This window comes from Paroedura picta, chromosome 7 (assembly GCF_049243985.1).
Source record: "Paroedura picta isolate Pp20150507F chromosome 7, Ppicta_v3.0, whole genome shotgun sequence".
Classification (NCBI taxonomy): Eukaryota; Metazoa; Chordata; class Lepidosauria; order Squamata; family Gekkonidae; genus Paroedura; species Paroedura picta.
Genome location: NC_135375.1, coordinates 125,771,947 through 125,795,529, shown reverse-complemented (window position 1 = coordinate 125,795,529; position 23,583 = coordinate 125,771,947).

The following is a 23,583-nucleotide window of genomic DNA, read 5'->3' as shown; positions in this document are numbered from 1 at the left end:
TCAAACAGCACTCATCAAACCAAGATGGAGTCCCTCGGGTCAACCACAAATCATGGCCGAGATCAGATAGCCTGATCTTGACAGTGGACCAAGATCAGGGCTGGTTTATCCATGTAACACATGTTACAAGTTCTGTGGGCCCTATTCTTCTAGTGTTCCTTCTAGTGGTCCTGAGTGGTGCCTTCCCCTCAGATCAGGGCCATAGTCTCCTCCCCCATTCCCCTCCTTAAGGACACTTGGAGTGACACCCCTTTCCACTTTGGGAGGCCCCTCCACCCCTAGCCTGGCTGCTCCCACCACAATTGTACTCAGATAGGGCCCTGTGAATCCTTAAACTATCTCTGGTTCTACGGGCTCCGCAAATTCTTAAACCACTCCTCACCAAGATGTGCCCTTCTGGGTGGGCAAAGGTATATCCATGCCACCCTTAGCAAGATCCCACATCAGGGCAAATGGTAGTTTCCTGAGCATTCCAGGTCTGGAAGATGGCACAAACCCCATGGAAAAACCACCTTGCAAAAATGCACCATGGACAGGTTTCTTCCTTTGCTGCTTTTTCACTGCTCTTGTTCATATTGTTCTAACCAGAGTGGCGCTCTTCAGCTGAGAAAGAGCAGATGGTGTCTGTGACAATTATTTTGGTTTTGCAAGAAGGCGAGGTGAACCGTTCTTTTCAGGCTCGTTTTTCTCCATAACCTTCTTCACAAGCATGGCGAAGGTGTGTCATTCACAAATGAAGGACAATGAGAAGGTGAGGACTTCTTAATTTCAATTGCATTTGTGAGAGAGCTTGAACAATGCCCTCTGACCTTATTACAATAAGGGCCGCTACAGAGGAAAATGGTAATTGTTGTGCAATGAAGGCACATCTGGGTTCTGTCTAAATGGCAGGATTTGCATTTAAATGGAAATTTCACACAAAAACATGTAAATACTTGATAGGTGTAATATTTGATTTACAGTTTAACCAGGCAATCCGAAACAGCTTCTGGTAGTTATGATACCATGTTTATTTTGTCCGAGGAGGCTTATGAAAAATTAAACTTGTGCGGAATGGCCCTGGCTGTGGCATAAAAAACAGAAGTGACATAGGTAGCTTTAGGAATCCCTGGAAACTATGATTTTTACCCCAAATTTTGTCATTGTGGTTGTTCTCAGGCATGAAGCAATGCTGTAGTGGTTAGGAAAACAATCCCCCCCCCGCACGGGCGCGATCTTTGGCCGAAATTAAAGGGAACTGGCAAATAGGGGGCTGTGTTGTGCTTGGGGACTTAGGGGAGCTTTAAAGCACTTCTGTGGAGGCACAGTAGCCGGAGAAACCTCGCTGGGTGAATCAAGCCTCGCTGGTTTGTTGCTTTCCCTGCTCCGAGGAAAAAAAAAAAGGTGATCGCTTTGCCGGAAGTTCGGAGGAGAGAGCCAGGGGGAGGGACTTTGTTGCAACTGCTACATTGAGAATGCACAGGTCTTTTCCACAAGTGTTGCAGGTTGTTGGCAAGAGTGTAGCAATTTTCTGAGGGTGAATCCACTTTTCTGTATTCCCCGGAATTCGCTACAACGAAGCAATTTTGGTGCCTGTGTTGCAGGAGTGTTGCAGATTGCTCACGACGTCATGCAGAACGTAGTTTTAGTGGTGAAAACAAAATGTAAGGCTAGTGCTATATTAAAGATGTGTGGAATGGACCCCAGTATCATGCTGGAGGGTATTTTTCTCCCCTCTCTGCTCCAACCAGCAATGGGCAAAGGAAATGGGGGATTCCCTACCCTGATAGGCAGTGTCCTGTTCAAAATCTTTTAATTATGACAACAGACAAAAGATGTCCCTATTGTAACATCATCCAAGCAACCAGACAATTGCCATCACAATCTTGTTAGTGTACACACTGTTCTCCACTGGGTTTTAAATATTCAATGTATGCAAAGGAATACACATAGAACCCAAATGTCACTTTAATGCTTCCTCTCCATCTCACATGCTAAACCTCCCTTCCTCCACATGTCCCTACATGTGGCTGAATGTATTTGAGTTGCATGTACCTAACCTAGGCTTTCTCAACCAGGGTTTCATGAAACCCTGGGTTTTCTTGATGGCCTTGGAAGGATCTCCCAAATGGGTGAGAATTAATTTTTAATATATCTTTAAATGTGTCAAACATTTGTTGTGTCATATGACCATATATAATCATATTGGGTCATATGACCATATATAATCATGTTGACTCCACCCCCTGGCCAATGATCTGATCCCTCACTCTCTAACTGAGACCACTTTGGATCAGTTGGTATTGTCTCCTCTTGCTGTAGGAAGGACTCTGGATTTTCAGATACGTAGGTGGATAGGGAATTGGTTAGAGAACCATACTCAAAGAGTTGATGTCAATGGTGTTTCATCAGACTGGAGGGAGGTGAGTAGCGGGCTACCTCAGGGCTCGGTGCTCGGTCCGGTACTTTTTAACATATTTATTAATGATCTAGATGATGTCAGGATTGTAGAATCTCTGTCATAAATTAGCCTGAGTTCCTCCATGTCAGTTATATTACTTGGCGCCTGGTTGCTCCAGGTCCTGTATTCTTGCTAACCATAAACGTGAATAATTTGTTGTTGTAACATTATCACTGGTTGAGGCCTCTCGGCTGGGCCCGGTTTTGCTATCGCCTAGTCAAGGCCATGAGAATGTATTGCTGTTTTAATTGCATATGGTTTTTCTCTCCTTCTCCCCTCCCTTGGGAACTGTCAAGTTTTGAGCGGGAGAATTGTATTGATAAGCAGAAGCAAATCTGTACTCTGGTCAGATTTGACTTCGCAGTCCTAGAGCATGTAGTACTTTTCAATAAAGCTTTCTTTAATTAAGAAGCCTGTTGTGAGTTCTCTTCACGTTTGACATTAAGTCAAATCTCACAACCCCTTTCGCCTGCCAACATGCAGGACGAAGGCAATATCTATACTGAACAGGAAGAGGGCCTGGATTGGGACCTCTCTCAGGGCGACGGGGCCTGTGTGGGTCCGTATAGCTCGGGCATGATCAGAGCCTTGGGAGAGGCAACTCCGGGTCATGCAGAGTTCCTGGAAAAGCACATCACCGAACGCAGGCATCTGTCAAAGTACGACCACCTGACGGGGGATGAGCAGTGGCCGGACCAACTGGGGATGCCCAGCTACGGGACGGAGCCCACCTTGGAGGTGCGCGAATTGCAGCATAAACTGGACAAGGTGACCAATTGGCTGCAGGATGTCTCGGGCCGGTTGGATCCGGAAGAGCAGCGCGAAGCGCGGCGCCTGCTGCGCGAGTTGCACGGAGACTTTCGCGAGCCCATCGGTCGGAGGCTGGGGGATCTTCCCACCCTGCGGGAGCACGAGGAGGTGGCGATGCAGGCTGCCGCCGAGGCCGAGGCCGCCGCCTTGGCTGAGGCGAGGGCGGCAGCGCAGTTGCAGGAGGAAGAAGAAGCCGGCCTCGGTGGGGCCGGGGCTGGTGGCGGAGCGGGAGCTGTCGAAGGTGCCGGGGCGGCGGACGGAGCGGCGGCTGATGCTGACGGAGCGGATGCGGGGGCAGCGAGAGCGGCGGCGGCGGCGCAAGCAGCGGCGGCGGCGCGAGCAGCGGCAGGAGCAGGTCGAGGCGTTGGCCGAGGAGCACGGGCTCCGATGGATTGGGGACCGGGATGGCTGCCTCCCCATCTCAGAGGAGTGGAAATGCGGAGCACCTATAAGTTTAAAGCTAAGTTCTCAGGGGACCCATCAACCTTCCCTTCATTCCTGGTGCATCTCCAAGCCTACATGATGGACATGGGTTTCACGTTTAACGATGATGCCGAGCGCGTTCGTTTTGTGGGAGAATGCCTGGAAGGGAAGGTGGCGAAATGGTTCATGGACCTTTATCGTTACAACCCGAGAGCTGTCCGGAATTACAATAACTTCCTGAGAACCATGCGCCTGATGTACGTGGAACCTTTCGAGAAGGAGACGGCGGAAAAGAAGCTCAAGTCCCTGAAGCAAGGGAAAATGACGGTGGCCGAATATGCCAGAGAATTCAAGGAACTTTCATCAGCGGTCCCGGATTGGACTGAACCCCAGAGAGTGCACGCGTTCCTAGGGGGGCTCTCTGGAGATTTGTCCAGCAAGTGCCTCCTCCTGGAAGACCCACTGACGGTGGCGGGATGGGTGCAGCTGGCTGGAGAGATGGAGAGCCGCCTGGAACGGGCGGCCGAATATCAAGGAGTGGCGGGCAAGACGGGGATGAAGACTTCTACCCCCAAGAAAGTCAAGCCCAAGGCAAAACTGGAGCCGAGTGAGCGCACTCGGCGCATGGAAAAGGGATTCTGTCTGGGTTGTGGTCAGGCTGGCCACTTCCTTGCACAATGCCCAACCAAGACGGCACCCAGCACCAAGTCAACAGGAGGAACCCCAGCCAAAGCGCCCACTACCAAGAAAACGGCCCCGAAGAAAAGTGCCAAGTCCTTGCTTGTCCCAGCCGGTGCCGCAAACGTGGTGGAGGAATCGGAGGACAGCAGCGGTCAGGATGAAGAAGCTCAATCAAAGGAGCAGTCGGGAAACGAAGACGGCCTGCTGTAAAGGCGCCCCGCCAGCAGGCCTCCGGCAGGGGCAGACACGTGGTGAGTGACTCCCCCCTGGTTCTTTTGCCCGCGACCCTCACAGAGCCTAACTCTGGACGAAAAGTGGGGGTTCGTTGCATTGTGGACTCAGGGTGTACAAAAACCCTAGTAAGCCCAGCGCTAGCCGAGACTTTGGGGGTGGGGAAGGTGCCTTTGGGGGAGCCCCTACCCATTACCCAACTGGATGGGAAATGTGCCCCCGGGTGGGAGGCTACGGTGAAAACGCTCCCGATGGACTTGGACGTTGAGAAACATTGGGAGCAAATTCAACCCCTGGTAGCGCCCCACTCCGCTTTCCCATGCATGCTAGGTTTGGACTGGTTGAGGGAGCATGATCCCACTGTGAAGTGGAAAAAGGGAACAGTGAAGTTTTCCTCACCTAGTTGCAAGCAGCATGTGCGGCCCCAACTCGCTCAAAACTGCAGAGCCATGGCCGCTGTAGGGACCGCTGGGGGGGCGGCCATCCCTCGGGAGTATCGAGACTTTGCTGATGTGTTCGCAGAGGCCGAATGCGACCAACTTCCTCCCCACCGTAAAACAGACTGTGCTATTGAGTTAGAGAAAGGGGAGCCTCTTCCCAAAGCCAAACTTTACTCTATGAGCCCTAGAGAAATGAAAGAACTTAGGGAGTTCTTGGACAAGAACTTAGCCCGGGGATTTATCAGACCTGCGACTTCTCCCCTGGCTGCCCCCGTCCTCTTTGTGAAAAAGAAAGACGGGTCGTTGCGCCTCTGCACGGACTATAGAGGGCTGAACGCTGTTTCCACCTGCAATGCTTACCCGCTGCCTTTGATTAAGGACTTGCTGGGACATTTGGGGAGGGCTCGAATTTTTACAAAACTGGACTTGAGGGAAGCCTATTACCGGGTCCGTATAAAGAAGGGGCACGAGTATTTGACTGCTTTTAACACCCCCCTGGGCCAATTTGAATACACCATCATGCCGTTCGGCCTCGCCGGCGCTCCGGGCGTGTTCATGAACATGATAAATGAAATTATGCATGATTTGTTGTATCAAGGGGTGTTGGTTTACATTGATGATATTTTAGTGTATTCAGAAGACGTGGGCAAACACGCCAAATTAGTCTGCGAGGTGCTCCGCCGTCTGCGGAAGCACCATTTGTTTGCCAAACTCTCAAAGTGTGAATTCCACTGGGATGCGGTGGAATTTCTAGGTTTCCGGGTCTCTCAAGCAGGGATCGAAATGGACCCGGACAAGGTGCGTGACTTGCTGGCCTGGGAACCTCCCCGGACGCGGAGGCAGCTCCAGAGTTTCTTAGGATTTGCAAACTTTTATAGAACGTTTATCCCTAGTTTTGCCAAGGTGGCACTGCCGCTCACTGACTTGTTGAAAACAAAAGAGGGGGGAAAGGCGGCAAATCGACCGGGCGCCCCACTCCAGTGGACCCCCCGGTGTCAGGAAGCTTTTGAGAATCTGAAGACCCTTTTTACATCTGAACCCGTGTTGGCTCATGCTGACCCAGCTAAGCAATTCACCGTGGAAGTAGATTCCTCGGATGTGGCAATGGGAGCCATGATCCTACAAGAGGGGGAGGATGGGAAGCTACACCCGTTAGCCTATCTGTCAAAAAAGTTTTCCGGGGCAGAACGCAACTGGGCAATTTGGGAAAAAGAGGCAGCTGCAGTAAAATTGGCGCTCGCCACATGGAGACATTGGTTGGAAGGGTCCGCCGTCCCGTTTGTAGTTTGGACAGACCATAAAAATCTCCAAGCACTCAAGCAGCCCCGCTCACTCTCTGCCAAGCAAATGCGGTGGGCGGAGTTTTTCTCTCGTTTCAACTTTACTCTTAAGCATCTGCCAGGCAAAATGAACTTTTTGTCGGACGCTCTCTCCCGCTTGCCCCAGTACAACAGTAAGCGCGACCCATTGGTGGACACAGTTTTCACCCCCGCCCAACTGGGGATGGCCGCGGTGACGCGCAGTCAATCAAAAAAAGGAAACTCGATTCCTGGTGGGTGTGTCCAGAAGGAGGTGGTATAGGACTCTGTTTGCTTCCCTCCGCCCTGATCTAACCGACAAGGGGGGCCTGTTTTTCAAGGGGGAGCGCCTTTACGTTCCAGCGGCAGCGCGCGGGGACGTTTTAAAACTTTGCCACGATGCAAAAACCGCAGGTCATTTTGGTTTTGTGAAAACTCTACACCTGGTCAGGCGACATTATTGGTGGCCAACATTGCGGAGCAATGTGGAGAAATACGTGCAAGGCTGCCCCACCTGCCTGGTTTCCAAGCCCCCGGGAGGAAAGAAAAGAGGGCTGTTGCAGCCTCTGCCACCCCTGCTCGTCCCTGGTCCGATGTCACCATGGATTTTATTACGGACCTGCCTCCCAGCCAGGGCAAGACTGTAGTGTGGGTGGTGGTGGATGCATTTTCAAAGCAAGCCCATTTTATTCCTTGTACGGGCTTGCCTTCAGCGGCCAAACTGGCTTCTATGTTTGTGACCCACATAATCCGCCTACATGGAATTCCTAGGCGTTTGCTCACGGATTGGGGCCCCCAGTTCATTGCCAAGTTCTGGCGGGAGCTTTTGAAGTTGCTGGGTATTGAGCAAGCCCTGACCTCGGGCTATCACGCGGAATCCAACGGTCAAACTGAGCGGGTGAACCAAATACTTGAACAGTATCTGCGTTGCTTTATTAACCACCAACAAAATGATTGGGTCACCCTTTTGCCACTGGCCGAATTTGCCTACAATAACGGGGTGCATGCCTCCACGGGGGTATCTCCCTTCAAGGCGGTGTACGGAACAGACTTAGTGGCTGCACCCACCTGACTTGATTTCTGCTGAGGTCCCTGAAGTTACCAAATGGGCCGCAACTATTGGTGCTGGCTGGCCTGACATTGTCTATAGCCTTGAGGAGGCAAAACAGGCTTACAAATCCCAGGCAGACAAAAAGCGTGCACCAGCGCCCGCTTGGAAAGTGGGTGACCTCGTCTACCTGTCTACAAAGAACCTACGCTGTCAGCAAAAATCTAAGAAGTTGGGTCCTAAATACGTGGGGCCCTTTCCAATTGTGAAGCTGATTAATGCTGTGACTGTAGAACTGTCTTTGCCAAAAACTTACAGGAATGTACATCCGGTTTTTCATTCCAGCCTGCTGCGGCGAGCCCCTGTGCCTGATGTGTGGCACCCTCCACTCTCAACACCAGTACCGGTCTACATTGATAAAGACACTCACTATGAAGTCAACCAGATCTTGGACTCTCGTATGCACAAGGGTCACCTCCAATATTTAGTGGATTGGAAAGATTTCCCTTCGGGGGAAAGGGAGTGGGTGGAGGCAGAGAATGTGAAAGCGCCTCGGCTCCTCCGAGCATTCCACCGCGCTTTCCCTGACTGTCCTCGTCCGGTAGATGCAGGCTAGGGTGGGGGAGGTCTCTTTTAGTGCGGAGGGATGTCAGGATTGTAGAATCTCTGTCATAAATTAGCCTGAGTTCCTCCATGTCAGTTATATTGCTTGGCGCCTGGTTGCTCCAGGTCCTGTATTCTTGCTAACCATAAACGTGAATAATTTGTTGTTGTAACCTTATCACTGGTTGAGGCCTCTCGGCTGGGCCCAGTTTTGCTATCGTCTAGTCAAGGCCATGAGAATGTATTGCTGTTTTAATTGCATATGGTTTTTCTCTCCTTCTCCCCTCCCTTGGGAACTGTCAAGTTTTGAGCGGGAGAATTGTATTGATAAGCAGAAGCAAATCTGTACTCTGGTCAGATTTGACTTCGCAGTCCTAGAGCGTGTAGTACTTTTCAATAAAGCTTTCTTTAATTAAGAAGCCTGTTGTGAGTTCTCTTCACGTTTGACAGATGAGGGGGTGGAGGGACTACTCATCAAGTTTGCAGATGACACCAAATTGGGAGGACTGGCAAATACTCCGGAAGATAGAGACAGAGTTCAACGAGATCTGAACAAAATGGAAAAATGGGCAAATGAGAACAAGATGCAATTTAATAAAGATAAGTGTAAAGTTCTGCATCTGTAACTGTAAAGTTCTGGGTCAGAAAAATGAAAAGCATGCCTACTGGATGGGGGATACGCTTCTAGGTAACACTGTGTGTGAACGAGACCTTGGGGTACTTGTGGAGAAAAGTACCTTGGGGTACTTTTCTGGAGAAAAGGAGGTTGAGAGGGGACATGATAGCCCTCTTTAAGTATTTGAAAGGTTGTCACTTGGAGGAGGGCAGGATGCTGTTTCCGTTGGCTGCAGAGGAGCGGACACGCAGTAATGGGTTTAAACTACAAGTACAACGATATAGGCTAGATATCAGGAAAAAAATCATTTTCAGAGTAGTTCAGCAGTGGAATAGGCTGTCTAAGGAGGTGGTGAACTTCCCCTCGCTGGCAGTCTTCAAGCAAAGATTGGATACACACTTTTCTTGGATGCTTAGGGCTGATCCTGCGTTGAGCAGGGGGTTGGACTAGATGGCCTGTATGGCCCCTTCCAACTCTATGATTCTATGATTCTATGATTCTATGACTCTTGCCTCCATTTTTATATCTGACTGGGGATCTGGGGATCTGGATCTCGGGGGTTTTCCAAATTGTTATTTTCCTCACTTGTGTGTTCCTGGTACTTAAAGCCCCCCCCCCCCGTTCTGCTTGTGGTAGATTTGATGTTACAACACTTTATGTTCAGTATATAAACCTGTCATTGAAATTTTCAGAAAGAGATGCTAGACATAAATCCATGTTATATCAAATCGACCACTAGAGGGAGAGAAACTCATGCAAAACAGAAACTTTTACCCAAAGCAAAGGCACAGTTAAGTGAGGAAAATGACAACATGGAAAGATCTTCTGCAGACTTTAGACTGTTATCAAAAACAGCTTACAACCAACAGCCCTGTATGTGAAAGGACAAAAGAGTGTTCGTCTGAATGTATATTTTTTACTGTATATTCATAGACATTAAAGGGACCTCCTGTCTTTAGTCTGGCCTAGTTTTCATCCTGGTTTGTGGCTTTCTAGTCTACTGAAATCAACATTTACTTAAATTGGTGTTTACATCTAGTAGAAAATATCTTACTGCCTATTGGAGACAGATTATTCTAACTACTTCTTCAAAAAAAAATCTCACAATCAAACTAAAACCCAGCTATATTACGTGATATATTGGAATTATTGACTCAGAAATGGAGATCGTTCTTGGAAAAGCACATTGCTATTGGTAAGGGAAAGGGTTGTATCAGCAATTGAAGAGTGGTACAATTTAAAATTTTAAGTGGGAGAAATAGTTCTCATAGAGGAGGCTTTTGACCTAAAAGGCTCGAATTCAGGAGATGTCCAGTCTGCCCCCTCTGCTATTCCTGGCAGTAAATTTCCACCCTACTATGTGAACCAAGGACCAATGGAGATAAGGAAGAGCTCTGCTCAGTGAGGGGGGGATAGCGTCTGTCAGCCATGAACCATGGGACGGAGGAGGGGAGGGAATGTACTGAAAAACTGCAAGGAATGTGGGGGTTAGGGAGGGGTAAGGGACCCGCAGGCCCGTTGAACTTCTAAGTTAACGTTCCTGAGGAGGTCAGGATCATGACATGGTCTGAAGTAGCACACACACACACACACAAAATCAGAGTCCAATAACACCTTTAAGACCAACAAGGATTTATTCAAGGCATGAGCTTTCGAGTGCAAGCACTCTTCTTCAGACTAAGAACTCCCTACATGACAGAATATATAGCAAAAACTAGTAAACTGTGTCACACATCCAAATACAGCCGTTTGCTAATTTAACAGAATTAATTTTTTATATATATGGCCACTGTCAGGTAGAGAGATCTTAGTCTGAGGAAGAGTGGACAAACTCTAATGGAAGATGCAGAGAAAGCAGAAAGACTTAGTGCCTATTTTACATCTGTTTTTTCCCACAGGCCAAAGTGTTTAGGCACATCTAGAGATGGCAGTAGCCAAAGGATAGTGTCTGGGTGGCAGGTTAACATGAATAGAGAGGTTGTCGAGAGGTATTTAGCTGCACTGGATGAGTTCAAATCCCCTGGTCCGGATGAAATGCACCCAAGAGTGCTCAAATAACTTTCCAGAGAACTTGCACAGCCCTTGTCCATCATCTTCGGAACCTCTTTAAGGACTGGAGATGTCCTGGAGGACTGGAAGAGAGCAAGCATTCCGATCTTCAAAAAAGGGAGGAAGGATGACCTGGGAAACTACAGACCAGTGAGTCTGACCTCTGTTGTGGGGAAGATAATGGAGCAGATATTAAAGGGAGTGATCTGCAAACATCTGGAGGGCAATTTCGTGATCCAAGGAAGTCAGCATGGATTTGTCTCCAACAGGTCCTGCCAGACCAACCTGGTTTCCTTTTTTGACCAAGTAACAGGTTTGTTGGATCAGGGAAATTCGGTTGATGTCATTTACTTGGATTTTAGTAAAGCTGATGTTCTGATGGATAAGTTGAAGGACTGCAATCTGGATTTTCAGATAGTTAAGTGGATAGGGAATTGGTTAGAGAACTGCACTCAAAGAGTTGTTGTCAATGGTGTTTCATCAGACAGGAGAGAGGTGAGTAGTGGGGTACCTCAGGGCTCGGTTGTTGTTTGCAATCCAAAAAGTGGATTCACCCTCTGGAAAGCGCTACACTCTTGCAACCAATCTACAACACTAGCGGAAAAGTTCTGTGCGTTACCATTGTTTCAGCAAAGTCCCTCCCCCTGGCTCTCTCCTCTGATCCTGGATAGCGATTTTTGCTGAGACCGGAAACCTGTGGGAAACGATAGAAACGCAACTGGATTCCACTACAAAGGCAGGTATACATAACGACGAATTCCACTATTTAAAATGGCATTTTTTCGTTCCGAAACCAATTTGCAACATTGATCCTGGTGTGGAATGGGCCATTAAATTTGCAGATAATATTAAACTGGGAGGGGTAGCAAACACAACTGAAGACAGCAACAGAATACAGGATGATCTTGATAGGCTTGAGAAGCAGGCTAAACTAAATAAAATGAAGTTCAATCGGGACAAATGTAGAGTTCTGCAGTTAGGTAGGAAAAAACCAAATACACCAATATAAGATGGGGGAGATTTGTCTTGGCAGTAGCTTGTGCAAAAAGGATCTAGGCATCTCAGTAGACCATACATTGAACGGAGTCAGCAGTATCACTGGGTGGCTAAGAAGCCAAATGGGATTTTGGGCTGTATCAAATGGAGTATCATGTCCAGATCATGGGAGGTGATGGTACCGCTTTACTCTGCTCTGGTTCGGCCTCACTTGGAGTACTGTGTTCAGTTTTGGTCACCCCAGTTGAAGAGGGATGTAGACAAATTGGAGCATGTCCAGAGGAGGGCAACAAAGATGGTGAGGAGACCAAGATATATGAAGGAAGGTTGGGAGAGCTTGGTCTGTTCAGCCTAGAGAGGAGACGACTGAGAGGGGATCAGAAAACCATCTTCAAGTATTTAAAAGGCTGCTATATAGAGGATGGAGCAGAGTTGTTCTCTCTTGCCCAAGAGTAACAGACCAGAACCAATGGGATGAAATTAATTCAAAATAAATTCCATCTAAACATCAGGAAGAAGTTCGTGACAGAGTGGTTTCTCAGTGGAACAGGCTGCCTTGGGAGGTGGTGGGTTCTCTATCTTTGGAAATTTTTAAACAGAAGCTAGATAGCCATCTGATTGTCAGGAATCGGACAGAGGTTCACTGGTAAAGTCCCATTAAATTACGCATCCGAGATTTCTAGATGAAATCCAAAGAAAGGCTTTATTAAAGAGGCATTGCAGCAGAAGAAACAACAGTCAAAGAGTTCCTAAATAAACTCTTTGGCAGAGACACAGAAAAAGACCCACAGACATCTTTATAGTACAGGTTAGATAAGGGAGGGGTCATTGGCATTTCGGCAGGAGAGTGGAAAGGGACAATTATGTGATAGGATTCATGGGCCCGGCCAGATGGTTGGCATTTGAAATACAAAGTAACCTACATGTCATGTCTCTAGGCACTACAAGGACACTTCGAGCTTTGAGATAAAGAAGTGCCCTGCTGGGAAAGTAGGGAGGGATCCGGGGAGGCAGGCATGGGGACGAAAACCAGAAGGGTCCGGACATGTTTATGGAGACAGGTTCAAAGGGACTTCAGAAATGCAGGAATGCAAGGCAAACAAGGGGGCATGAATCATGGTTCATGATACTGATAGAGACGCTGATTCTGTGAAGGCTCGAGGGGGTGGCAGGTGACAGTGGATGAGCGACAGGGATGTGAGTGTCCTGCATAGTGCAGGGGGTTGGACTAGATGACCCATGAGTTCCCTTCCAACTATGATTCTATGATTCTATGTATCATTAACGCATTCATAGTTAGTGTGTCTCTGTGTGTGCTACCGATTGCAAACACACACATGCCTTGCCAGAAGCGGTTGTGCTTGCTCAAGTGATCACATTTGATATACCTAGAATGAGCCAGAAATGGGAGCTGCGCCAGATGGTGGGGTGGAAGCCAAGACCAAAGGAGAAGGGATGGTCCCCTCAGACTGGGTTAATTGTGAGAGGAGGCCAGATTGCTGGTCCCTATGGCAACAGCCATCTCTCTTAAGTTTAAGCATGTGACTGTTTGAGAGAGCAGAAAAATCTAACAAGAACCCTGCAGGAGCAGCCAAGGGCTGTTATGCTCTGAAGCCTCAGCTAAGCCTGCTCTGGGCATCAATGTCTGCTTTATAATGCTTATGGCCTTCTGGGGATGCTACGCATGGAGACATCGGAGGAAAGCAGGAAGCATAGTTATGGCAGCTGAATGAGATCTGGGCAGAGCTTTCTGATTTACATTGGTGATTTTGTAAATGGCTGTCATGAGCCATGCCTGGCCCATGCCAGCTTAAAATTTTCTTCCTTCCCAGATTTGAAATGCCCTTCCCCAGGCTTTTTGAAACAGCCTGCTCTCCCTCCTCACTTTACACTTCAGAGAGGCTCTGTAGACACTTGCCTGGCGGGCCACAGCTTTATTACCAACACAGAAGGTTGGCCTGGCACAAGGAGAGGAGTAACTGTGCAGCCGTCAAGCTGCTAACGTAGGTTCAAGGGGCGCCATGGGTCCCCCTTCCTCCCAGCCGGGAGGAAGGATCCCTTGCCCCTTAATACCTTCCTTCGGGAAGAGGACAGTAGATGGTTGCCGGGCGTCCGCCTCATTCAACCATCACTTCCTCCTGGCTCCGAGCACCTGACCTCTCCAGCCGGGTAAGGCCGCGCTCGAAATTGCCGGTCTCTTAACGAGACCTCCGCTGCCAGAGTCCCAGTGAGCAGACTGGTCTCTGGCAACTATTCCTCCTCATGCCCCTATTCCGCTGCTGTGACAAAATAAACCCATGAAAACAAATTCTAGGGTGGGTGGGAGGGCCAGGCTCACGCACACAGCATTTTTAATAGGTGTTCCTAAAGCCCGCCCCTTACTCCGCCAGCTGGAGCGCAGCCTGAATGTGCCCACGCTCTCTGACGAGCCACACAGCTGCGTCTTCCCTGGCCCGCCCCCCCCCCCCCCGCCATGGCAACGGCAGCCTCGGGTAAGTCCCAGGCCGCTTTTTATCTTCGTTCCCCTTCGGTATGCATAACAATCCTGCCTTGACTCTTGCACTGGGTGTGAGATAGCCAAACTGTGTCCCATTTTGTCACTCTACGAGATCGAATGTGGTTTCTGTGAGAAAGCAGACTTCCCACCTAAACCTTGGTTAGTGGGGTACAGGGTCCGAGAGCATATCTAGCCAAGTTTCCTTTCCCCCCCATCACTGACAATGCTTCTCTATTGACGCTGACTACCTATAGTTGCCCCCTTCAAGGATCGCTGCCTTGTTGTGGCAAGGGGGCTTGCGTAGTTCAGTGAAGCTATGAGCTATACCGTGCAGGGCCACCCAAGACGGACAGGTCATAGCTGAGAGCTCTGACAAAAGGTGATCCACTGGAGAAGGAAATGGCAAACCACTCCAGTATCTTTGCCATGAAAACTCTATGGACAGTTCCAATAGGCATAACGATATGACGCTGGAAGATGAGCCCCTCAGGTCGGAAGGTGTCCAATATGCTACTGGGGATGAGCAGACGGCTAGTACGAGTAGCGCCAGAATGAATGAAGCGGCTGAGCCAAAGCCGAAAGGACGCTCAGTTGTGGAAGTAACTGGTGGCGAAAAGACAGTCCGATGCTGTAAAGATTTTTATTCCATAGGAACCTGGAACGTCAGATCCATTAATCAAGGTAAGCTGGACGTGGTCAAACAAGAAATGACAAGACTGAACATCGACATTTTAGGAATCAGTGAACTAAAATGGACAGGAATGGGTGAATTTAATTCAGATGACCATCAGGTATACTACTGTGGACAAGAATCTCGCAGAAGAAATGGAGTAGCCTTCATAATCAATAAGAGAGTAGGAAAAGCAGTCTTGGGATACAATCCCCAAAATGACAGAATGATCTCAGTTCGAATCCAAGGCAAACCATTCAACATCACAGTGATCCAGGTCTATGCCCCAACCACTGCTGCTGAAGAGGATGAAGTTGATCAGTTCTATGAAGCCCTACAACACCTTCTAGAAGCAACGCCAAAAAATGATGTGCTTATCATCATGGGGGATTGGAATGCTAAAGTAGGAAGCCAAAAGATAACCGGGATAACAGGCAAGTTTGGCCTTGGAGTACAAAATGAAGCAGGACACAGGCTGGTAGAATTTTGTCAAGAGAATACAATGGTCATAGCAAACACTCTTTTCCAACAACCCAAGAGACGACTCTACATATGGACATCACCAGACGGTCAACACAGAAATCAGATTGACTATGTGCTCTGCAGCCAAAGATGGAAAAGTTCTATCCAGTCAATAAAAACAAGACCAGGAGCTGATTGTGGTTCAGATCATGAGCTTCTTGTTGCAAAATTTAGGCTTAAATTGAAGAAAGTAGGGAAAAGCACTAGGCCACTCAGGTATGAACTAAATCATATCCCCGACGAATACACAGTAGAGGTGACAAATAGATTTAAGGAATTAGATCTGATAGACAGAGTGCCTGAAGAACTATGGACGGAGGTTCGCAACATTGTATAGGAGGTAGCAACTAAAACCATCCCAAAGAAAAAGAAATGCAAGAAATCAAAATGGCTGTCTGAGGAAGCTTTACTGAGGAAGCTAAGGAGAGAAGGGAAGTGAAAGGCAAGGGAGAAAGAGAAAGATACACCCAACTGAATGCAGAATTCCAGAGAAAAGCTAGAAGAGATAAGAATGCCTTCTTAAATGAACAGTGCAAACAAATAGAAGAAAACAATAGAATGGGGAGGACCAGAGATCTTTTCAAGAAAATTGGAGATATGAAGAGAACGTTTCATGCAAATTTGGGTATGATAAGGGACCAAAATGGTAGGGACCTCACAGAAGCAGAAGAGATTAACCAAAGGTGGCAAAATTATACAGAACAACTATACAAGAGCGGGCTTAACATCCCTGATGACCACAGTGGGGTAGTTACTGACCTGGAGCCAGGCATTCTGGAATGTGAAGTCAAATGGGACTTAGGAAGTCTGAGCAACAATAAAGCTAGTGGTGGTGACAGCATTCCAGTTGAACTATTCAAAATCTTAAAGGACAATGCAGTAAAAGTGCTACACTCAATATGCCAGCAAATTTGGAAAACTCAACTATGGCCACAGGATTGGAAAAGGTCAGTTTACATTCCAATCCCAAAGAAGGGCAATGCCAAAGAATGTTCAAACTACCGCACCATTGCACTAATTTCTCATGCTAGCAAAGTTATGCTCAAAATCCTACAAGCTAGGCTCCAGCAATATGTGGACCGAGAACTTCCAGATGTACAGGCAGGATTTCGAAGAGGCAGAGGAACTAGAGATCAAATTGCCAACATACGCTGGATCATGGAGAAAGCTAGGGAGTACCAGAAGAACGTCTACTTCTGCTTCATTGACTATGCTAAAGCCTTTGATTGTGTAGAGCACAACAAATTGTGGCAAGTTCTTAAAGAGATGGGAATACCAGAGCATCTTATTTGTCTCTTGAGAAATTTATATGCAGGTCAAGAAGCAACAGTGAGAACTGAACATGGAATCACTGACTGGTTCAAAATTGAGAAAGGAGTTCGGCAAGGCTGTATACTGTCGCCTTGCCTATTTAACTTGTATGCAGAGCACATCATGAGAAATGCGGGCTTAGAGGAGTCACAAATTGGGATCAAGATTGCAGGGAGAAATATCAACAACCTCAGATATGCAGATGATACCACTCTAATGGCAGAAAGCGAAGAGGAACTAAAGAGCCTGTTGATGAGGGTGAAGGAGGAGAGTGCAAAAGTTGGCTTGAAACTCAACATCAAGAAAACAAAGATCATGGCATCCGGCCCTCTCAATTCCTGGCAAATAGATGGGGAAGAAATGGAGATAGTGACAGATTTTATTTTCCTGGGCTCCTATATCACTGCAGATGGGGACTGCAGCAAAGAAATTAAAAGACGCTTGCTCCTGGGGAGGAAAGCTATGGCAAATCTAGACAGCATCCTAAAAAGCAGAGACATCACCCTGCCAACAAAAGTGCGTTTAGTCAAGGCTATGGTATTCCCAGTTGCAATGTATGGCTGTGAGAGTTGGACCATAAGGAAGGCCGAGCGTCAAAGAATTGAGGCTTTTGAACTCTGGTGCTGGAGAAGACTCTTGAGTGTCCCTTGGACTGCAAGGCGAACAAACCGGTCAGTCCTAGAGATCAGCCCTGACTGCTCTTTAGAAGGCCAGATCCTGAAGATGAAACTCAAATACTTTGGCCACCTCATGAGAAGGAAGGACTCCCTGGAGAAGAGCCTAATGCTGGGAGCGATCGAGGGCAAAAGAAGAAGGGGACGACAGAGAATGAGGTGGCTCGATGGAGTCACTGAAGCAGTAGGAGCAAACTTAAATGGACTCCGGGGAATGGTAGAGGACAGGAAGGCCTGGAGGATCATTGTCCATGGGGTCGCGATGGGTCGGACACGACTTCGCACATAACAACAACAACAACCTATAGTTGCTGCCAAACCCTAATAAAGCCTGCTTGAGATTTTTCCAATGCCTGGGACTCCCGTGTGTTTGTCTTGAGGGATTTCTGGGACCACAACCCAGGGTCATATCAATGGTATTTATTCCAAGTGAGGGACCCTCAAGGACTTGTGGGGACATCTTACATCTTCCCCACTAATTCCTCTCTACTATTCCTGAAAGCCCTTATAGATTCTCCTCATTCCCTGATTCTTTCTCCCTTTCCCATGCACCATCCAGGTTGCCTTTCTCTTCCCTCTGTATGTTCAGATTTCCCTCATTGCCTTCTGGCCAAGTTGCACAGTGCCGGTAGATAGGCCAGTGTGCCTGGTAAGCAGGGCCCAGTTGTGTGGTGCTGATGGTGAGCTGGGCCAAATTGGGTGGTGTTGGCTGCTCAACGTGAACAGAAGTGCTTCCTGTAGGCAGCAATGCTTCCTGTGCAGGGCCAGCATACTGTAGTGGTCAAGAGCAGCAGACTGCACTATGGCTAAACTGACTAATTTAGTAAATAGAAGGCTGTTGGAAGAATTTAATGACCACTGGAACTTTTTCTTAGAATTTGTTGATAAGTAAAAGCATAATTTTTATTTGTTGTATTTTAACTGTTTTAATATAACAGATGGGAACAGTTGTAATAGAGGAAGATACTGGGGAGATATATTGAAGTGCTTTCTTAAAAAATTTCCTTTTCTGTGTTCTATTAAAATTCAATTAAAAAAAAAAAAGAGCAGCGGACTCTACTCTGAAGAGCCGGACTGATTCCTCATTCGTCTTCCATATGCAGCCAGCTGGGGAACCTTGGGCCAGTTCCAGTTCTTGCAGTTCTCTCTGCCCCACCTAATAGAGTGTTACAGCCATACTTTGCAACTGGGAAGACCATAGCCTTGACTAGGTGCACTTTTGTTGGCAGGGTGACCTTTTCCAATCCTGTGTCCACTGCTGAGTTTTCCAAATTTGCTGGCGTATTGAGTGTAGCACTTTTACTGCATCGTCTTTTAAGATTTTGAATAGTTCAACTGGAATGCTGTCACCTCCACTAGCTTTATTGTTGCTTAGAGTTCCTAAGGCCGATTTGACTTCACATTCCAGGATGTCTGGCGCCAGGTCAGTGACTACCCCTCATGCTTATCAGGGATGATAAACTCACTCTTGTTTAGTTCTTCTGTATAATTTTGCCACCTTTTAAAATCTCTTCTGCTTCTCTGAGGTCCCCACCGTTTCGGAACTTTATCATACCCATCTTTGCATGAAATGTTCTCTTCATATCTCCAGTTTTCTTGAAGAGATCACTGGCCCTCCCTATTCTATTGTTTTCTTCTTTTTGTTTGCAGTGTTCATTTAAGAAGGCATTCTTATCTCTTCTAGTTTTTCTCTGGAATTCTGCATTCAATTGGGTGTATCTTTCTCTTTCTCCCTTGCCTTTCACTTCCCTTCTCTCCTCAGCTATTTGTAAAGCTTCCTCAGACAGCCATTTTGATCACTTGCATTTCTTTTTCTTTGGGATGGTTTTAGTTGCTACCTCTTGTACAATGTTGCGAACCTTCATCCATAGTTCTTTAGGCACTCTGTCTATCAGATCTAATTGTATATTCGTTAAGGATATGATTTAGTTCATACCTGAGTGGCCTAGTGCTTTTCCCCACTTTCTTCACTTTAAGCCTAAATTTTCCAACAAGAAGCTGATGATCTGAACCTGGTCTTGTTTTTACTGACTGTATAGAACTTCTCCAAAATTTGCTGCAGAGCAAATAGTCAATCTGATTTCTGTGTTGACCGTCTGATGTTGTCCATGTGTAGAGTCGTCTCTTGGGTTGTTGGAAAAGAGTGTTTGCTATGACCACTGTATTCTCTTGACAAAATTCTACCAGCCTGTGCCCTGCTTCATTTTGTACTCCAAGGCCAAACTTGCCTGTTATCCTGGTTATCTTTTGGCTTCCTACTTTAGCATTCCAATCCCCCATGATGATAAGCACATCATTTTTGGCGTTGCTTCTAGAAGGTGTTGTAGGGCTTCATAGAACTGGTCAACTTCATCCTCTTCAGCAGCAGTGGTTGGGGCATAGACCTGGATTACTGTGATGTTGAATGGTTTGCCTTGGATTCGAACTGAGATCATTCTGTCATTTTGGGGATTGTATCCCAATACTGCTTTTCCTACTCTCTTATTGATTATGAAGGCTACTCCATTCCTTCTGAGAGATTTTTGTCCACAGTAATATACCTTGGCTATGGGGTTTTACACAATGCTCTATTCCACTCCCTCCATATTAGCATATATCTGAGAACATTCATAAAAACCCCCACACAACTCAGTCAGTCACCTTCAAAGATCTGAGGAGGAACAGAGGTTAAACAAAGAAGCCCAGGGAAAGCTCTCCTGAGCCTTCTGCAGATAATAGAGGTTAAGTGGCAGCAAAATATTTTTAGAGGAAACTTTGCCCGGGGCCAGAAACCAAACAGAAGTCCTGCTAAACAATCTGTACCAGCAGCCTCACACAGCTGTTAAAACTATTACAAGAGAGGAAAAGCGTGCTCTGAGTGGCCTATTGCCTGGACTTCCCTCTCGCAAAGGAGAATGGAGGGCACACAAAATGGCCGCAATCCAACAGAGAGCAAAGAGCGTTGAAAGCTGCCCCGGCGGTCATGTTGACATATTCTCTCCTGTGTGATACATCAGCAACATTTGGGCTTAGAAGCAGTACGAGGTGCCATGCTGTCAGGCAGAAAGGGAAGAAACTCAGAAATGACCATGGCTACAGTCTAATTTCAGCCATTCTTTTGGCAGAGGGCAGAATGGGGAAAAGGTTTTTGTTTTTGTTTTAATACACTGACGTAGCTTAGAAGTACATTCTCCTGTTGCACACAGGAAAACCAAGCTACGAACGCATATTGAATAACAATATGCGAGGAAGGGGCCTCCATTTCTCCCCTCGTTACACTGGCCCATATCTGGCTTTTCTTTTCTTTAATTTTAGACTTATACCCTGCCCCTTTCAGTGTGCTGGCCCAAGGTGGCTTCCAGCATTAGTTATAAAAATGTACATAAATAGAATTTTACATATAATATTAAAAATTCAAAACCATTTCTAAAAGTCCTATCAGTCCTATCAGCTGTGTAACCAAACTGTTTCATTTAAGAGCATTCAGGGTTATTTTTTTTTTGGGGGGGGGAGATTTATGTAGAGGGAGCACAAATGATATTTAATTGGTGTCATCTTGCTATTCTACAAATGTATTATATTGGTTAGGAATCAGGGTCTGGGATGCGGAATGTTATTCTACAACCGGACCTCTTCAGGAAGAGGAAGAGACTGCTGGATTATTATTATTATACTAGAAATAAAGCCCATTTTATGTCTGAATAAAATGGGCGCTAGGAGCCTGTCTTCTCTCGGCACTGGGAGCAGCCTCACCGCAGAGCGGCCTGCCGTTGGGCGTCTGTGGCAGCGGCAGCTCCTCAGCAGGCGGGCGGCCATGTTGCAGTGATGTTGGGGGCAGAGTGTGGGGGTGGAGCGTGGAGTCCGGGGTGGGCCAAGTGGCCAATAGGGAGGCATGCTATGCGCGCCTCCCAGTTGGCCACTTGGCCCCTGAGTGGCCCTCGGAGAGGGCCAATCAGGAGCCGCTTTGTGGCTCCTGATTAGCCCTCTCCGAGTTTTTATCCCAGACGGGTCCCGCCCTAACTTCTCCCCCAGAGCCCTTACTCCTTTATTTATTCCGCTGCGCGCTGCGCTGCGGGGCGGGCTTAAAGATTATAAGTATTATCCCTCCTGTCATGAAATGGTTAGGGTGAAGTTTCTGTAGGCTAGGTAGCAAGTTTGGCGTAAGACCAATTGTCAAAGAAGGGAAGAGTTTATTCTTAATGAGGTAACCTTAAGATTGACTATAGGCTAATCAATACAATAGAGATGGTACAAGGGATGGAGTTTTTTGGGGGAGCTTTCTTTTCTTTTGTTCTTAGGGTCAGAAAGAGTAGAGAAAACAAAGAAAGAAGAGGAAGACACTATCTGATTGAGTCCCAAAGTGGCTTACAAACAGATGCCCTCAGAGGTAAGTGGAACTGAGAAAGCTCTGTCAGAACTGCTCTGCAAGAACAGCCCTAAGCCAACTGTGACTAACCCAAGGTCACCCAGTTGGCTGCACGTGGAGGAGAAGTGGGGAATCAAACCTGGTTCTCCAGATGAGAGTCTGCCTCTCTTAACCACTGCACCAAGCTGGCTCTCCAGGGGGCTAGAAAGATTAATTATCCTGCTCTTCTTTCTAAATATCCTTTATCTAATGTTGTAGCAGACATTTCATAGAAGCTAAACACACATGTCTTTGTGCTGCTTTATTTTCACTGTGCTGTATTTGCTGTGCTAGTTTTTTCCAACAGAGATTCTACGCAGTGGAAGGGATGGCAAGCCACCACTGCTTCTCACTTCCTGGCAAACCTCACTTGTCTTCAATAACCACAAGCTGGATCCTACTTAATGGCACTTTACACACCCACAATCAAGGATTATATTTTATATCCAGTAAAGGGTCTGTCCTGGATGACCTAAGCTAGCCCTGTCTTGTTGCTAAGCAAAGTCGATCCTAGTCCATGTTTGGATGGGCAACCATCACAGAAGTCCAGGATGCTGTGCAGAGACAATGACGGTTCTTACAGTTTGGTGTAGTGGTTAGGAGTGCGGACTTCTAATCTGGCATGCCGGGTTCAATTCTGCACTCCCCCACATGCAGCCAGCTGGGTGATATTGGGCTTGCCACAGCATTGATAAAGCTGTTCTGAGCAGTAATATCAGGGCTCTCCCTCACGGGGTGTCTGTTGTGGGGAGAGGAAAGTGAAGGCGACTGTAAGCCGCTTTGAGACACTTTCGGGTAGTGAAAAGCGCCATATAAGAACCAACTCCTCTTCTTCTTCATATTTATGTGTGAACAATGGACAGACCAGTCTGAATACTCAGTAACAGCTGAAAGAGAAGTTCTAGGCAGGGCTACAACTTACCATCGTGCCCCAAGCTAGGAATTTGGGTGTGACCATTGATGCCTCCCTGACTACGAAGGCACAGGTCAAGAGAATAGCGGGTCAGGCATTTTTCCACCTTTGCCAGGCTCGGCTACTAGCACCTTACCTGTCCCCTGACCACTTGGCCACAGTGATCCATGCAACAGTCACCTCCAGAATAGATTTCTGTAATTCGTTCTACGCAGGCCTCCCTTTGTCCGTGACCCAGAAACTTCAGCTAATGCAAAATGCAGCTGCTGGGATCTTCACCGGCACATCTTGGCGGGCCCACATCCAGCCTGTGCTGAGGCAGCTGCACTGGTTGCCAATTGCTGCCTGGATCTGGTTCAAGGTTTTGGTTTTAACCTTTAAGGCCATATGCGGGTTGGAACCCACATACCTGACGGACCACCTGCCGCCCTATGCTCCCCGCAGGGCCTTGCGCTCTACAGGTGAGAATCTATTGGTCATTCCCAGCCCCAAGGAAGTGCGCCTAGACTTGACCCTGGCCCCTACCTGGTGGAATGAGCTCCCAGGTGAGCTGCAAGTCCTGCGGGATTTGTCAGCTTTCTGCAGGGCCTGTAAAACAGAGCTCTTCCACCAGGCCTACGGTTGAGGCTGGGGTCAGTGAATCAGGGCCATCTCCCGCCCCTCCCCCAGGAGCCGGGGTTGGAAGTGACATCGTTTCCCTCCATCTTCTCCTTGTATTGATGGGGGAGGGGGGAGGGAGAGGGATGGATTCCTTACTTTTTTGCTGCCATGTTGGTATTTTTAAATGTCTTTTAATGGGGATTTTAATAGGATTGAGATTATTGTGACCTGCCTCGAGCCTAAAGGGAGAGGCAGGAAATCTAATAACAATAACAACAACAACAACAACAGCAATAATAATAATAATAATAATAATAATAATAATCTGTTCCCTCTTAATAAAACAGTAAGGGGTGTTTGGGTGGGCTGTGTCCATG